Source organism: Oncorhynchus gorbuscha, linkage group LG02 (assembly GCF_021184085.1).
Source record: "Oncorhynchus gorbuscha isolate QuinsamMale2020 ecotype Even-year linkage group LG02, OgorEven_v1.0, whole genome shotgun sequence".
NCBI classification, from domain to species: Eukaryota; Metazoa; Chordata; class Actinopteri; order Salmoniformes; family Salmonidae; genus Oncorhynchus; species Oncorhynchus gorbuscha.
This window is the reverse complement of record NC_060174.1, coordinates 206,055-225,498: the sequence shown is the minus strand read 5'-3', so window position 1 is coordinate 225,498 and position 19,444 is coordinate 206,055.

The window sequence follows — 19,444 nt, the reverse complement described above, 5'->3', positions numbered from 1 at the left end:
CAGTCTGGGGTGGTGAACATTAGATAACACCTCTACAGTCTGGGGTGGTGAACGTTAGCTAACACCTCTACAGTCTGGGGTGGTGAACGTTAGCTAACACCTCTACAGTCTGGGGTGGTGAACATTAGATAACACCTCTACAGTCTGGGGTGGTGAACATTAGCTAACACCTCTACAGTCTGGGGTGGTGAACGTTAGCTAACACCTCTACAGTCTGGGGTGGTGAACGTTAGCTAACACCTCTACAGTGTGGGGTGGTGAACGTTAGATAACACCTCTACAGTCTGGGATGGTGAACGTTAGCTAACACCTCTACAGTCTGGGGTGGTGAACGTTAGCTAACACCTCTACAGTGTGGGGTGGTGAACATTAGATAACACCTCTACAGTCTGGGGTGGTGAACGTTAGCTAACACCTCTACAGTCTGGGGTGGTGAACATTAGATAACACCTCTACAGTCTGGGGTGGTGAACGTTAGCTAACACCTCTACAGTCTGGGGTGGTGAACATTAGATAACACCTCTACAGTCTGGGGTGGTGAACATTAGATAACACCTCTACAGTGTGGGGTGGTGAACGTTAGCTAACACCTCTACAGTCTGGGGTGGTGAACGTTAGCTAACACCTCTACAGTCTGGGGTGGTGAACGTTAGCTAACACCTCTACAGTCTGGGGTGGTGAACATTAGATAACACCTCTACAGTCTGGGGTGGTGAACGTTAGCTAACACCTCTACAGTCTGGGGTGGTGAACGTTAGCTAACACCTCTACAGTCTGGGGTGGTGAACGTTAGCTAAGACAACAGTCTGGGGTGGTGAACGTTAGCTAACACCCCTACAGTGTGGGGTGGTGAACGTTAGCTAACACCTCTACAGTCTGGGGTGGTGAACATTAGATAACACCTCTACAGTCTGGGGTGGTGAACGTTAGCTAACACCTCTACAGTCTGGGGTGGTGAACGTTAGCTAAGACAACAGTCTGGGGTGGTGAACGTTAGCTAACACCTCTACAGTCTGGGGTGGTGAACGTTAGATAACACCTCTACAGTCTGGGGTGGTGAACATTAGATAACACCTCTACAGTGTGGGGTGGTGAACGTTAGCTAACACCTCTACAGTCTGGGGTGGTGAACGTTAGCTAACACCTCTACAGTCTGGGGTGGTGAACGTTAGCTAACACCTCTACAGTCTGGGGTGGTGAACATTAGATAACACCTCTACAGTCTGGGGTGGTGAACATTAGCTAACACCTCTACAGTCTGGGGTGGTGAACGTTAGCTAAGACAACAGTCTGGGGTGGTGAACATTAGATAACACCTCTACAGTCTGGGGTGGTGAACATTAGATAACACCTCTACAGTCTGGGGTGGTGAACATTAGATAACACCTCTACAGTGTGGGATGGTGAACGTTAGCTAAGACAACAGTGTGGGGTGGTGAACGTTAGCTAAGACAACAGTGTGGGGTGGTGAACGTTAGCTAAGACAACAGTGTGGGGTGGTGAACGTTAGCTAACACCTCTACAGTCTGGGGTGGTGAACGTTAGCTAACACCTCTACAGTCTGGGGTGGTGAACGTTAGCTAAGACAACAGTCTGGGGTGGTGAACGTTAGCTAACACCTCTACAGTCTGGGGTGGTGAACGTTAGAAAACACCTCTACAGTCTGGGATGGTGAACGTTAGCTAACACCTCTACAGTCTGGGGTGGTGAACGTTAGCTAACACCTCTACAGTGTGGGGTGGTGAACATTAGATAACACCTCTACAGTCTGGGGTGGTGAACGTTAGCTAACACCTCTACAGTCTGGGGTGGTGAACATTAGATAACACCTCTACAGTCTGGGGTGGTGAACATTAGATAACACCTCTACAGTGTGGGGTGGTGAACGTTAGCTAACACCTCTACAGTCTGGGGTGGTGAACGTTAGCTAACACCTCTACAGTCTGGGGTGGTGAACGTTAGCTAACACCTCTACAGTCTGGGATGGTGAACGTTAGCTAACACCTCTACAGTCTGGGGTGGTGAACGTTAGCTAACACCTCTACAGTCTGGGGTGGTGAATGTTAGCTAACACCTCTACAGTCTGGGATGGTGAACGTTAGCTAACACCTCTACAGTCTGGGGTGGTGAACATTAGATAACACCTCTACAGTCTGGGGTGGTGAACGTTAGCTAACACCTCTACAGTCTGGGGTGGTGAACATTAGCTAACACCTCTACAGTCTGGGGTGGTGAACGTTAGCGCGCTCTGTCTCTATTGTGGTGAACGTTAGCGCGCTCTGTCTCTATTGTGGTGAACGTTAGCGCGCTCTGTCTCTATTGTGGTGAACGTTAGCGCGCTCTGTCTCTATTGTGGTGAACGTTAGCTAACACCTCTACAGTCTGGGGTGGTGAACATTAGATAACACCTCTACAGTCTGGGGTGGTGAACATTAGATAACACCTCTACAGTCTGGGGTGGTGAACATTAGATAACACCTCTACAGTCTGGGGTGGTGAACGTTAGCTAACACCTCTACAGTCTGGGGTGGTGAACGTTAGCTAACACCTCTACAGTCTGGGGTGGTGAACATTAGATAACACCTCTACAGTCTGGGGTGGTGAACGTTAGCTAACACCTCTACAGTCTGGGGTGGTGAACGTTAGCTAACACCTCTACAGTCTGGGGTGGTGAACGTTAGCTAAGACAACAGTCTGGGGTGGTGAACGTTAGCTAACACCCCTACAGTGTGGGGTGGTGAACGTTAGCTAACACCTCTACAGTCTGGGGTGGTGAACATTAGATAACACCTCTACAGTCTGGGGTGGTGAACGTTAGCTAACACCTCTACAGTCTGGGGTGGTGAACGTTAGCTAAGACAACAGTCTGGGGTGGTGAACGTTAGCTAACACCTCTACAGTCTGGGGTGGTGAACGTTAGATAACACCTCTACAGTCTGGGGTGGTGAACATTAGATAACACCTCTACAGTGTGGGGTGGTGAACGTTAGCTAACACCTCTACAGTCTGGGGTGGTGAACGTTAGCTAACACCTCTACAGTCTGGGGTGGTGAACGTTAGCTAACACCTCTACAGTCTGGGGTGGTGAACATTAGATAACACCTCTACAGTCTGGGGTGGTGAACATTAGCTAACACCTCTACAGTCTGGGGTGGTGAACGTTAGCTAAGACAACAGTCTGGGGTGGTGAACATTAGATAACACCTCTACAGTCTGGGGTGGTGAACATTAGATAACACCTCTACAGTCTGGGGTGGTGAACATTAGATAACACCTCTACAGTGTGGGATGGTGAACGTTAGCTAACACCTCTACAGTGTGGGGTGGTGAACATTAGATAACACCTCTACAGTCTGGGGTGGTGAACATTAGATAACACCTCTACAGTCTGGGGTGGTGAACATTAGCTAACACCTCTACAGTCTGGGGTGGTGAACGTTAGCTAAGACAACAGTCTGGGGTGGTGAACATTAGATAACACCTCTACAGTGTGGGGTGGTGAACATTAGATAACACCTCTACAGTCTGGGGTGGTGAACGTTAGCTAACACCTCTACAGTGTGGGGTGGTGAACATTAGATAACACCTCTACAGTCTGGGGTGGTGAACGTTAGCTAACACCTCTACAGTCTGGGATGGTGAACGTTAGCTAACACCTCTACAGTCTGGGGTGGTGAACGTTAGCTAACACCTCTACAGTCTGGGGTGGTGAACGTTAGCTAACACCTCTACAGTCTGGGGTGGTGAACGTTAGCTAACACCTCTACAGTCTGGGGTGGTGAACGTTAGCTAACACCTCTACAGTCTGGGGTGGTGAACGTTAGCTAACACCTCTACAGTCTGGGGTGGCGAACGTTAGCTAACACCTCTACAGTCTGGGGTGGTGAACGTTAGCTAACACCTCTACAGTCTGGGGTGGTGAACGTTAGCTAACACCTCTACAGTCTGGGGTGGTGAACGTTAGCTAACACCTCTACAGTCTGGGGTGGTGAACATTAGATAACACCTCTACAGTCTGGGGTGGTGAACATTAGATAACACCTCTACAGTCTGGGGTGGTGAACATTAGATAACACCTCTACAGTCTGGGGTGGTGAACGTTAGCTAACACCTCTACAGTCTGGGGTGGTGAACGTTAGCTAACACCTCTACAGTCTGGGGTGGTGAACATTAGATAACACCTCTACAGTCTGGGGTGGTGAACGTTAGCTAACACCTCTACAGTCTGGGGTGGTGAACGTTAGCTAACACCTCTACAGTCTGGGGTGGTGAACGTTAGCTAAGACAACAGTCTGGGGTGGTGAACGTTAGCTAACACCCCTACAGTGTGGGGTGGTGAACGTTAGCTAACACCTCTACAGTCTGGGGTGGTGAACATTAGATAACACCTCTACAGTCTGGGGTGGTGAACGTTAGCTAACACCTCTACAGTCTGGGGTGGTGAACGTTAGCTAAGACAACAGTCTGGGGTGGTGAACGTTAGCTAACACCTCTACAGTCTGGGGTGGTGAACGTTAGATAACACCTCTACAGTCTGGGGTGGTGAACATTAGATAACACCTCTACAGTGTGGGGTGGTGAACGTTAGCTAACACCTCTACAGTCTGGGGTGGTGAACGTTAGCTAACACCTCTACAGTCTGGGGTGGTGAACGTTAGCTAACACCTCTACAGTCTGGGGTGGTGAACATTAGATAACACCTCTACAGTCTGGGGTGGTGAACATTAGCTAACACCTCTACAGTCTGGGGTGGTGAACGTTAGCTAAGACAACAGTCTGGGGTGGTGAACATTAGATAACACCTCTACAGTCTGGGGTGGTGAACATTAGATAACACCTCTACAGTCTGGGGTGGTGAACATTAGATAACACCTCTACAGTGTGGGATGGTGAACGTTAGCTAACACCTCTACAGTGTGGGGTGGTGAACATTAGATAACACCTCTACAGTCTGGGGTGGTGAACATTAGATAACACCTCTACAGTCTGGGGTGGTGAACATTAGCTAACACCTCTACAGTCTGGGGTGGTGAACGTTAGCTAAGACAACAGTCTGGGGTGGTGAACATTAGATAACACCTCTACAGTGTGGGGTGGTGAACATTAGATAACACCTCTACAGTCTGGGGTGGTGAACGTTAGCTAACACCTCTACAGTGTGGGGTGGTGAACATTAGATAACACCTCTACAGTCTGGGGTGGTGAACGTTAGCTAACACCTCTACAGTCTGGGATGGTGAACGTTAGCTAACACCTCTACAGTCTGGGGTGGTGAACGTTAGCTAACACCTCTACAGTCTGGGGTGGTGAACGTTAGCTAACACCTCTACAGTCTGGGGTGGTGAACGTTAGCTAACACCTCTACAGTCTGGGGTGGTGAACGTTAGCTAACACCTCTACAGTCTGGGGTGGTGAACGTTAGCTAACACCTCTACAGTCTGGGGTGGCGAACGTTAGCTAACACCTCTACAGTCTGGGGTGGTGAACGTTAGCTAACACCTCTACAGTCTGGGGTGGTGAACGTTAGCTAACACCTCTACAGTCTGGGGTGGTGAACGTTAGCTAACACCTCTACAGTCTGGGGTGGTGAACGTTAGCTAACACCTCTACAGTCTGGGGTGGTGAACGTTAGCTAACACCTCTACAGTCTGGGGTGGTGAACGTTAGCTAACACCTCTACAGTCTGGGGTGGTGAACGTTAGCTAACACCTCTACAGTGTGGGGTGGTGAACGTTAGCTAACACCTCTACAGTCTGGGGTGGTGAACGTTAGCTAACACCTCTACAGTCTGGGGTGGTGAACGTTAGCTAACACCTCTACAGTCTGGGGTGGTGAACGTTAGCTAACACCTCTACATTCTGGGGTGGTGAACGTTAGCTAACACCTCTACAGTCTGGGGTGGTGAACGTTAGCTAACACCTCTACAGTCTGGGATGGTGAACGTTAGCTAACACCTCTACAGTCTGGGGTGGTGAACGTTAGCTAACACCTCTACAGTCTGGGGTGGTGAACGTTAGCTAACACCTCTACAGTGTGGGGTGGTGAACGTTAGCTAAGACAACAGTGTGGGGTGGTGAACGTTAGCTAAGACAACAGTGTGGGGTGGTGAACGTTAGCTAAGACAACAGTGTGGGGTGGTGAACGTTAGCTAACACCTCTACAGTCTGGGGTGGTGAACGTTAGCTAACACCTCTACAGTCTGGGGTGGTGAACGTTAGCTAAGACAACAGTCTGGGGTGGTGAACGTTAGCTAACACCTCTACAGTCTGGGGTGGTGAACGTTAGAAAACACCTCTACAGTCTGGGATGGTGAACGTTAGCTAACACCTCTACAGTCTGGGGTGGTGAACGTTAGCTAACACCTCTACAGTGTGGGGTGGTGAACATTAGATAACACCTCTACAGTCTGGGGTGGTGAACGTTAGCTAACACCTCTACAGTCTGGGGTGGTGAACATTAGATAACACCTCTACAGTCTGGGGTGGTGAACATTAGATAACACCTCTACAGTGTGGGGTGGTGAACGTTAGCTAACACCTCTACAGTCTGGGGTGGTGAACGTTAGCTAACACCTCTACAGTCTGGGGTGGTGAACGTTAGCTAACACCTCTACAGTCTGGGATGGTGAACGTTAGCTAACACCTCTACAGTCTGGGGTGGTGAACGTTAGCTAACACCTCTACAGTCTGGGGTGGTGAATGTTAGCTAACACCTCTACAGTCTGGGATGGTGAACGTTAGCTAACACCTCTACAGTCTGGGGTGGTGAACATTAGATAACACCTCTACAGTCTGGGGTGGTGAACGTTAGCTAACACCTCTACAGTCTGGGGTGGTGAACATTAGATAACACCTCTACAGTCTGGAGTGGTGAACGTTAGCGCGCTCTGTCTCTATTGTGGTGAACGTTAGCGCGCTCTGTCTCTATTGTGGTGAACGTTAGCGCGCTCTGTCTCTATTGTGGTGAACGTTAGCGCGCTCTGTCTCTATTGTGGTGAACGTTAGCTAACACCTCTACAGTCTGGGGTGGTGAACGTTAGCTAACACCTCTACAGTCTGGGGTGGTGAACATTAGATAACACCTCTACAGTCTGGGGTGGTGAACATTAGATAACACCTCTACAGTCTGGGGTGGTGAACGTTAGCTAACACCTCTACAGTCTGGGGTGGTGAACATTAGCTAACACCTCTACAGTCTGGGGTGGTGAACGTTAGCGCGCTCTGTCTCTATTGTGGTGAACGTTAGCGCGCTCTGTCTCTATTGTGGTGAACGTTAGCGCGCTCTGTCTCTATTGTGGTGAACGTTAGCGCGCTCTGTCTCTATTGTGGTGAACGTTAGCTAACACCTCTACAGTCTGGGGTGGTGAACATTAGATAACACCTCTACAGTCTGGGGTGGTGAACATTAGATAACAACTCTACAGTCTGGGGTGGTGAACGTTAGCTAACACCTCTACAGTCTGGGGTGGTGAACGTTAGATAACACCTCTACAGTCTGGGGTGGTGAACATTAGATAACACCTCTACAGTCTGGGGTGGTGAACGTTAGCTAACACCTCTACAGTCTGGGGTGGTGAACATTAGATAACACCTCTACAGTGTGGGGTGGTGAACGTTAGCTAACACCTCTACAGTCTGGGGTGGTGAACATTAGATAACACCTCTACAGTGTGGGGTGGTGAACATTAGATAACACCTCTACAGTCTGGGGTGGTGAACATTAGATAACACCTCTACAGTCTGGGGTGGTGAACGTTAGCTAACACCTCTACAGTCTGGGGTGATGAACGTTAGCTAACACCTCTACAGTCTGGGGTGGTGAACATTAGATAACACCTCTACAGTCTGGGGTGGTGAACATTAGATAACACCTCTACAGTCTGGGGTGGTGAACGTTAGCTAACACCTCTACAGTGTGGGGTGGTGAACGTTAGCTAACACCTCTACAGTCTGGGGTGGTGAACATTAGATAACACCTCTACAGTCTGGGGTGGTGAACATTAGATAACACCTCTACAGTCTGGGGTGGTGAACGTTAGCGCGCTCTGTCTCTATTGTGGTGAACGTTAGCGCGCTCTGTCTCTATTGTGGTGAACGTTAGCGCGCTCTGTCTCTATTGTGGTGCACTATGCTCACAGCTTTGAGCAACAATTTAGATGGAAAATTACAAAGTTCACGGCAAAAATATAATTTGTACAGAAGTAGCTTGTTCACCAAAATAATGTTTACAATGCCATGGCTGAATCCCTCTTGATTCAACTAACTTCCCACAATGATTTAAATCACAACATGACATCTATTTCATGTAGCTACTGTTTTTGTTACTCTCAGGTCAAAAGATGTCATTAAATGATACCAATTCTAGTAGGAGCAGCTTGTGACTAGTTCATGTTGAAGAAGAACGTGGATCCTTAGCCTAGGCTAGATCTACTAGCTGTATGTTATTTTACATTATCTCAGACCTGGCTGATCTCAGACCTGGCTGATCTCATTGTCTTCTGTGGAAGTCAGAATATTGTTGGACAGGTTTAAAGGCTTCTTGTTGTTGTATCCATAGAGACAGTTATTTTTTCTTGAAGTAAACCGTCCAATTAGAAATTGTGAGAACACATTTCGAAAGCCTGTAGCTTTAACAGTATTTGTGTGTGTGTGTGTGTGTGTGTGTGTGTGTGTGTGTGTGTGTGTGTGTGTGTGTGTGTGTGTGTGTGTGTGTGTGTGTGTGTGTGTGTGTGTGTGTGTGTGTGTGTGTGTGTGTGTGTGTGTGTGCTCGTGCGCGGGTGTGTGCGCGCGCAAGCAGGCAAGTATTAAACTTCCAGAACACTGATTAGAGGGAGTAGGCCTACTTAAACATTGAGAGCATTAATAGTTACAGTGAACATTGTGTTGATTATGGTGAAAATGCTATTAAAACATTTTTTGATAGAGATTTTTTTTACAATCAAATCATAGAATGCCTATAACTCTATGCACTGCTTTTTAACTGTTTAAAAAAAGTGGGGCAAAATTTAAGCAGATTCAAAAATTGCGATGAATCACAATGAACTAATACCATTAATTTGATTCATTATTTTAATTGTTTGACAGCCCTAAAATGAACACTTTATTAGAGTTGATGCTGTTACACTTTTTTATTGTTAGGGAATAACATGTTACAGGCTGACTACACCGCTCGCATTGATGTTATTATACTATGTTATTAATTTATTGCACCCACACTGCTCGTTCGCGCCAATGAGCGTCTGCGTTGCCAAGGGCTAAAATAGACCGTCAGTTCTATTTGTGACGCAGATCGCGCTGCAAGTCCTACCTCTCCAATCTCCGCATTGGTTTATAGAAGCAGGTACCCACGTGCCAACTCTTCATTGGTTATTCCCACGCGGGTGATTGAAAGATGAACAAGGTCGGTGGCGGTAGGGCACATAATTTATGAAAGTTGCCAATCGCAATATAAAGTCAAGAGAAGAGAAATCCTAAGAGGAGAGATGACTAGAAACGATTCAGTTGACAATTTTATGTGCGGATTAATTGTAGAGGACCTTGTTCATTTCAGGTAAAATAACAACTCAATGTTTATATCCCAGGACAAATTAGCTTTTTTATTTTTTGGGTGACACTCAATGGGGGTGACACTCTTGACCCAAACTGCTACAGACCTCTATCTATCCTACCCTGCCTTTCTAAGGTCTTCGAAAGCCAAGTCAACAAACAGATTACCGACTATTTCGAATCTCACCATACCCTCTCTGCTATGCAATCTGGTTTCAGAGCTGGTCATGGGTGCACCTCAGCCTCGCTCAAGGTCCTAAACGATATCTTAACCGCCATCGATAAGAAACATTATTGTGCAGCCGTATTCATTGATCTGGCCAAGGCTTTCGATTCTGTCAACCACCACATCGTCATCGGCAGACACGACAGCCTTGGTTTCTGAAATGATTGCCTCGCCTGGTTCACCAACTACTTCTCTGATAGAGTTCAGTGTGTCAAATCGGAGGGTCTGTTGGTCCTCTGGTAGTCTCTATAGGGGTGCACAGTGTTCAATTCTTGGACAGACTCTCTTCTCTGTATACATCAATAATGTTGCTCTTGCTGCTGGTGAGTCTCTGATCCACCTCTACACAGACAACACCATTCTGTATACTTCTGGCCCTTCTTTGGACACTGTGTTTACAACCCTCCAGGCGAGCTTCAATGTCATACAACTCTCCTTCCGTGGCCTCCAATTGCTCTTAAATACAAGTAAAACTAAATGCATGCTCTTCAACCGATCGCTGCCTGCACCTGCCCGCCTGTCCAACATCACTACTCTGGACGGCTCTGACTTAGAATACATGGACAAGTACAAATACCTAGGTGTCTGGTTAGACTGTAAACTCTCCTTCCAGACCCACATCAAACATCTCCAATCCAAAGTTAATTCTAGAATCGGCTTCCTATTGCGCAACAAAGCATGCCGCCAAACATACCCTTGTAAAACTGACCATCCTACCAATCCTCAACTTCGGCGATGTCATTTACAAAATAGCCTCCAATACCTTACTCAACAAATTGGATGCAGTCTATCACAGTGCCATCCGTTTTGTCACCAAAGCCCCATATACTACCCACCATTGCAACCTGTACGCTCTCGTTGGCTGGCCCTCGCTTCATACTCGTCGCCAAACCCACTGGCTCCATGTTATCTACAAGACCCTGCTAGGTAAAGTCCCCCCTTATCTCAGCTCGCTGGTCACCATAGCATCACCCACCTGTAGCACGCGCTCCAGCAGGTATATCTCGCTGGTCACCCCCAAAACCAATTCTTTCTTTGGTCGCCTCTCCTTCCAGTTCTCTGCTGGAACGACCTACAAAAATCTCTGGAACTGGAAACACTTATCTCCCTCACTAGCTTTAAGCACCAACTGTCAGAGCAGCTCACAGATTACTGCACCTGTACATAGCCCACCTATAATTTAGCCCAAAAAACTACCTCTTTCCCTACTGAATTTATTTTATTGATTTATTTTGCTCCTTTGCACCCCATTATTTTTATTTCTACTTTGCACATTCTTCCACTGCAAATCTACCATTCCAGTGTTTTACTTGCTATATTGTATTTACTTTGCCACCATGGCCTTTTTTTTGCCTTTACCTCCCTTCTCACCTCATTTGCTCACATTGTATATAGACTTGTTTCTACTGTATTATTGACTGTATGTTTGTTTTATTCCATGTGTAACTCTGTGTTGTTGTATCTGTCGAACTGCTTTGCTTTATCTTGGCCAGGTCGCAATTGTAAATGAGAACTTGTTTTTAACTAGCCTACCTGGTTAAATAAAGGTGTTCTCAACTAGCCTACCTGGTTAAATAAAGGTGTTCTCAACTAGCCTACCTGGTTAAATAAAGGTGTTCTCAACTAGCCTACCTGGTTAAATAAAGGTGTTCTCAACTAGCCTACCTGGTTAAATAAAGGTGTTCTCAACTAGCCTACCTGGTTAAATAAAGGTGTTCTCAACTAGCCTACCTGGTTAAATAAAGGTGTTCTCAACTAGCCTACCTGGTTAAATAAAGGTGTTCTCAACTAGCCTACCTGGTTAAATAAAGGTGTTCTCAACTAGCCTACCTGGTTAAATAAAGGTGTTCTCAACTAGCCTACCTGGTTAAATAAAGGTGTTCTCAACTAGCCTACCTGGTTAAATAAAGGTGTTCTCAACTGGCCTACCTGGTTAAATAAAGGTGTTCTCAACTAGCCTACCTGGTTAAATAAAGGTGTTCTCAACTAGCCTACCTGGTTAAATAAAGGTGTTCTCAACTAGCCTACCTGGTTAAATAAAGGTGTTCTCAACTGGCCTACCTGGTTAAATAAAGGTGTTCTCAACTAGCCTACCTGGTTAAATAAAGGTGTTCTCAACTGGCCTACCTGGTTAAATAAAGGTGTTCTCAACTGGCCTACCTGGTTAAATAAAGGTGTTCTCAACTAGCCTACCTGGTTAAATAAAGGTGTTCTCAACTAGCCTACCTGGTTAAATAAAGGTGTTCTCAACTAGCCTACCTGGTTAAATAAAGGTGTTCTCAACTAGCCTACCTGGTTAAATAAAGGTGTTCTCAACTAGCCTACCTGGTTAAATAAAGGTGTTCTCAACTAGCCTACCTGGTTAAATAAAGGTGTTCTCAACTAGCCTACCTGGTTAAATAAAGGTGTTCTCAACTGGCCTACCTGGTTAAATAAAGGTGTTCTCAACTGGCCTACCTGGTTAAATAAAGGTGTTCTCAACTGGCCTACCTGGTTAAATAAAGGTGTTCTCAACTAGCCTACCTGGTTAAATAAAGGTGTTCTCAACTGGCCTACCTGGTTAAATAAAGGTGTTCTCAACTAGCCTACCTGGTTAAATAAAGGTGTTCTCAACTGGCCTACCTGGTTAAATAAAGGTGTTCTCAACTAGCCTACCTGGTTAAATAAAGGTGTTCTCAACTAGCCTACCTGGTTAAATAAAGGTGTTCTCAACTGGCCTACCTGGTTAAATAAAGGTGTTCTCAACTAGCCTACCTGGTTAAATAAAGGTGTTCTCAACTAGCCTACCTGGTTAAATAAAGGTGTTCTCAACTAGCCTACCTGGTTAAATAAAGGTGTTCTCAACTGGCCTACCTGGTTAAATAAAGGTGTTCTCAACTAGCCTACCTGGTTAAATAAAGGTGTTCTCAACTGGCCTACCTGGTTAAATAAAGGTGTTCTCAACTGGCCTACCTGGTTAAATAAAGGTGTTCTCAACTAGTCTACCTGGTTAAATAAAGGTGTTCTCAACTGGCCTACCTGGTTAAATAAAGGTGTTCACAACTGGCCTACCTGGTTAAATAAAGGTGTTCTCAACTAGCCTACCTGGTTAAATAAAGGTGTTCTCAACTGGCCTACCTAAAAGCGTCTGCTAAATGGCATTTATTATTATTATTATTATTATTATTATTATTATTATTATTATTATTATAAATATATAAATAAAAATTGCCTGTGGCAAAAATGAGGGGACACGAACAGGTATCGGCCAATCAAAAAGGTTCTTTATTATCAACCAAACTATTAACTGTAAACAAAGAAAAAGGAATGAGGTTGTGAAAGTATCATAATGTAAGGTGTGTGTAAAGTGCAGGGATGCATGAATCTGTGTGTGTGAATGACTGAGTGAAAACTACGTAAAACTACAAAGGAACAAACACAACAGGATCATACCTGGAGGAGCAGAGAGAGGGATTAGTGAAGCAGTTTGAATACTCTGATCACTAACAACCCTCCTCTGCCTGCAGGAGGAACCGCCCCTGCACTGCAGAGGAGGGGCCGTGACAACTGGAACAACCATCTCAGTCATAAGCTCAACCATTATTTTTGTAAATAACTTAAAAGCTAATGGGGATCCAAATAAACAGGATAACTTCAATTAATGAAGCAATGTGCATGCAGAAACATATTAAAACAAACTATTATCAGCCTGGAACAAAGTATTTTGGAAAGAATGATAATGATGCTCCCATGTCTTTTTTACTCCGAGAGGTAAGGGAACCGAACACAGTGGAGTAACACCATGCAGTGTTGATTCCACTGTGATTAAAATAACATGTCATTTATTCACCGCATCAATTTCAATCCTACTGCCTTTAACCCCATTAGAATCAACACTCAGATATACAGTAACACTAGTGTTAACCCCATTAGAATCAACACTCAGATATACAGTAACACTAGTGTTAACCCCATTAGAATCAACACTCAGATATACAGTAACACTAGTGTTAACCCCATTAGAATCAACACTCAGATATACAGTAACACTAGTGTTAACCCCATTAGAATCAACACTCAGATATACAGTAACACTAGTGTTAACCCCATTAGAATCAACACTCAGATATACAGTAACACTAGTGTTAACCCCATTAGAATCAACACTCAGATATACAGTAACACTAGTGTTAACCCCATTAGAATCAACACTCAGATATACAGTAACACTAGTGTTAACCCCATTAGAATCAACACTCAGATATACAGTAACACTAGTGTTAACCCCATTAGAATCAACACTCAGATATACAGTAACACTAGTGTTAACCCCATTAGAATCAACACTCAGATATACAGTAACACTAGTGTTAACCCCATTAGAATCAACACTCAGATATACAGTAACACTAGTGTTAACCCCATTAGAATCAACACTCAGATATACAGTAACACTAGTGTTAACCCCATTAGAATCAACACTCAGATATACAGTAACACTAGTGTTAACCCCATTAGAATCAACACTCAGATATACAGTAACACTAGTGTTAACCCCATTAGAATCAACACTCAGATATACAGTAACACTAGTGTTAACCCCATTAGAATCAACACTCAGATATACAGTAACACTAGTGTTAACCCCATTAGAATCAACACTCAGATATACAGAACACTATGTTAACATTAAATCAACACTAGATATACAGTTAACCCCATTAGAATCAACACTCAGATATACAGTAACACTAGTGTTAACCCCATTAGAATCAACACTCAGATATACAGTAACACTAGTGTTAACCCCATTAGAATCAACACTCAGATATACAGTAACACTAGTGTTAACCCCATTAGAATCAACACTCAGATATACAGTAACACTAGTGTTAACCCCATTAGAATCAACACTCAGATATACAGTAACACTAGTGTTAACATTAGAATCAACACTCAGTGTTAACCCAACATTAGAATCAACACTCAGATATACAGTAAACACTAGTGTTAACCCCATTAGAATCAACACTCAGATATACAGTAACACTAGTGTTAACCCCATTAGAATCAACACTCAGATATACAGTAACACTAGTGTTAACCCCATTAGAATCAACACTCAGATATACAGTAACACTAGTGTTAACCCCATTAGAATCAACACTCAGATATACAGTAACACTAGTGTTAACCCCATTAGAATCAACACTCAGATATACAGTAACACTAGTGTTAACCCCATTAGAATCAACACTCAGATATACAGTAACACTAGTGTTAACCCCATTAGAATCAACACTCAGATATACAGTAACACTAGTGTTAACCCCATTAGAATCAACACTCAGATATACAGTAACACTAGTGTTAACCCCTTTTGAATCAACACTCAGATATACAGTAACACTAGTGTTAACCCCATTAGAATCAACACTCAGATATACAGTAACACTAGTGTTAACCCCATTAGAATCAACACTCAGATATACAGTAACACTAGTGTTAACCCCTTTTGAATCAACACTCAGATTGTCACGATCGTTATAAGGAGTGGACCAAGATGCAGAGTGGTATGTTTCCATCCTCTTTATTAGGAAAAGGAACTCAAAGAAAAAAACAAATAAAGCATAAAACGAAACGTGAAGCTCAATGAAGCGCTCTCAGGCAACTATACCTAGACAGGATCCCACAAAGCACAAAGGGGAAATGGCTGCCTAAATATGATCCCCAATCAGAGACAACGATAAACAGCTGCCTCTGATTGGGAACCATACCAGGCCCACATAGAAATATAATCACCTAGATGACCCACCCTAGTCACACCACGACCTAATCAACATAGAGAATAAAAAGCTCTCTATGGTCAAGGCGTGACAGTACCGCCCCCCCCCCCCAAAGGTGCAGACTCTGACCGCAAAACCTAACTCAATAGGGGAGGGTCCAGGTGGGCATCTACAATTGGTGGCGGCTCCGGTGCGAGGCAAAGTACCCACTCCGCTCGCGGATACCTCATCTTCAATGGAGGCTCTGGTGCGGGGATCGTTGCCGGAGGAACCATACCGCCGACCGTCGCCGGAGGCTCCGGACCTCCGACCGCGGACCATCTCAGGAGGTTCCGGTCTCTGGACCATCTCAGGAGGTTCCGGTCTCTGGACCGTCTCACGAGGTTCCGGTCTCTGGACCGTCTCATGAGGTTCCGGTCTCTGGACCGTCTCACGAGGTTCCGGTCTCTGGACCGCCTCAGGAGGTTCCGGTCTCTGGACCATCTCATGAGGTTCCGGTCTCTGGACCGTCTCATAAGGTTCCGGTCTCTGGACCATCTCATAAGGTTCCGGTCTCTGGACCATCTCAGGAGGTTCCGGTCTCTGGACCATCTCAGGAGGTTCCGGTCTCTGGACCATCTCAGGAGGTTCCGGTCTCTGGACCATCTCAGGAGGTTCCGGTCTCTGGACCATCTCAGGAGGTTCCGGTCTCTGGACTGTCTCAGGAGGTTCTGGTCTCTGGACCGTCTCAGGAGGTTCCGGTCTCTGGACCATCTCAGGAGGTTCCGGTCTCTGGACCATCTCAGGAGGTTCCGGTCTCTGGACCGTCTCAGGAGGTTCCGGTCTCTGGACCATCTCAGGAGGTTCCGGTCTCTGGACCATCTCAGGAGGTTCCGGTCTCTGGACCGTCTCAGGAGGTTCTGGACTGTGGACCGTCGCCGGAAGCTCTGGACTGTGGACCGTCGCCGGAAGCTCTGGACTGGGAACTATTGCCAGAAGCTCTGGACTGGGAACTGTTGCCGGAAGCTCTGGAATGGGGACTGTTGTCAAATCAAATCAAATCAAATCAAATCAAATTGTATTTGTCACATACACATGGTTAGCAGATGTTAATGCGAGTGTAGCGAAATGCTTGTGCTTCTAGTTCCGACAATGCAGTGATAACCAACAAGTAATCTAACTAACAATTCCAAAACTACTGTCTTATACACAGTGTAAGGGGATAAGGAACATGTACATAAGGATATATGAATGAGTGATGGTACAGAGCAGCATACAGTAGATGGTATCGAGTACAGTATATACATATGAGATGAGTGTGTAGACAAAGTAAACAAAGTGGCATAGTTAAAGTGGCTAGTGATACATGTGTTACATAAGGATGCAGTCGATGATGTAGAGTACAGTATATACATATGCATATGAAATGAATAATGTAGGGTAAGTAACATTATATAAGGTAGCATTGTTTAAAGTGGCTAGTGATATATTTACATCATTTCCCATCAATTCCCATTATTAAAATGGCTGGAGTTGGGTCAGTGTCAATGACAGTGTGTTGGCAGCAGCCACTCAATGTTAGTGGTGGCTGTTTAACAGTCTGATGGCCTTGAGATAGAAGCTGTTTTTCAGTCTCTCGGTCCCAGCTTTGATGCACCTGTACTGACCTCGCCTTCTGGATGATAGCGGGGTGAACAGGCAGTGGTTCGGGTGGTTGATGTCCTTGATGATCTTTATGGCCTTCCTGTAACAACGGGTGGTGTAGGTGTCCTGGAGGGCAGGTAGTTTGCCCCCGGTGATGCGTTGTGCAGTCCTCACTACCCTCTGGAGAGCCTTACGGTTGAGGGCGGAGCAGTTGCCGTACCAGGCGGTGATACAGCCCGCCAGGATGCTCTCGATTGTGCATCTGTAGAAGTTTGTGAGTGCTTTTGGTGACAAGCCGAATTTCTTCAGCCTCCTGAGGTTGAATAGGCGCTGCTGCGCCTTCTTCACGACGCTGTCAGTGTGAGTGGACCAATTCAGTTTGTCTGTGATGTGTATGCCGAGGAACTTAAAACTAGCTACCCTCTCCACTACTGTTCCATCGATGTGGATAGGGGGGTGTTCCCTCTGCTGTTTCCTGAAGTCCACAATCATCTCCTTAGTTTTGTTGATGTTGAGTGTGAGGTTATTTTCCTGATACCACACTCCGAGGGCCCTCACCTCCTCCCTGTAGGCCGTCTCGTCGTTGTTGGTAATCAAGCCTACCACTGTTGTGTCGTCCGCAAACTTGATGATTGAGTTGGAGGCGTGCGTGGCCACGCAGTCGTGGGTGAACAGGGAGTACAGGAGAGGGCTCAGAACGCACCCTTGTGGGGCCCCGTGTTGAGGATCAGCGGGGAGGAGATGTTGTTGCCTACCCTCACCACCCGGGGGCGGCCCGTCAGGAAGTCCAGTACCCAGTTGCACAGGGCGGGGTCGAGACCCAGGGTCTCGAGCTTGATGACGAGCTTGGAGGGTACTATGGTGTTGAATGCCGAGCTGTATTCGATGAACAGCATTCTCACATAGGTATTCCTCTTGTCCAGGTGGGTTAGGGCAGTGTGCAGTGTGGTTGAGATTGCATCGTCTGTGGACCTATTTGGGCGGTAAGCAAATTGGAGTGGGTCTAGTGTGTCAGGTAGGGTGGAGGTGATATGGTCCTTGACTAGTCTCTCAAAGCACTTCATGATGACGGAAGTGAGTGCTACGGGGCGGTAGTCGTTTAGCTCAGTTACCTTGGCTTTCTTGGGAACAGGAACAATGGTGGCCCTCTTGAAGCATGTGGGAACAGCAGACTGGTATAGGGATTGATTGAATATGTCCGTAAACACACCGGCCAGCTGGTCTGCGCATGCTCTGAGGGCGCGGCTGGGGATGCCGTCTGGGCCTGCAGCCTTGCGAGGGTTAACACGTTTAAATGTCTTACTCACCTCGGCTGCAGTGAAGGAGAGACTGCATGTTTCCGTTGCAGGCCGTGTCAGTGGCACTGTATTGTCCTCAAAGCGGGCAAAAAAGTTATTTAGTCTGCCTGGGAGCAAGACATCCTGGTCCGTGACTGGGCTGGATTTCATCTTGTAGTCCGTGATTGACTGTAGACCCTGCCACATGCCTCTTGTGTCTGAGCCATTGAATTGAGATTCCACTTTGTCTCTGTACTGACGCTTAGCTTGTTTGATAGCCTTACGGAGGGAATAGCTGCCCTGTTTGTATTCAGTCATGTTGCCAGAAACCTTGCCCTGATTAAAAGCAGTGGTTCGCGCTTTCAGTTTCACGCGAATGCTGCCATCAATCCACGGTTTCTGGTTAGGGAATGTTTTTATCGTTGCTATGGGAACGACATCTTCGACGCACGTTCTAATGAACTCGCACACCGAATCAGCGTATTCGTCAATATTCCCATCTGACGCAATACGAAACATGTCCCAGTCCACGTGATGGAAGCAGTCTTGGAGTGTAGAGTCAGCTTGGTCTGACCAGCGTTGGACAGACCTCAGCGTGGGAGCCTCTTGTTTTAATTTCTGTCTGTAGGCAGGGATCAGCAAAATGGAGTCGTGGTCAGCTTTTCCGAAAGGGGGGCGGGGCAGGGCCTTATATGCGTCGCGGAAGTTAGAGTAACAATGATCCAAGGTTTTACCACCCCTGGTTGCGCAATCGATATGCTGATAAAATTTAGGGAGTCTTGTTTTCAGATTGGCTTTGTTAAAATCCCCAGCTACAATGAATGCAGCCTCCGGATAAATGTTTTCCAGTTTGCAAAGAGTTAAATAAAGTTCGTTCAGAGCCATCGATGTGTCTGCTTGGGGGGGGATATATACGGCTGTGATTATAATCGAAGAGAATTCTCTTGGAAGATAATGCGGTCTACATTTGATTGTGAGGAATTCTAAATCAGGTGAACAGAAGGATTT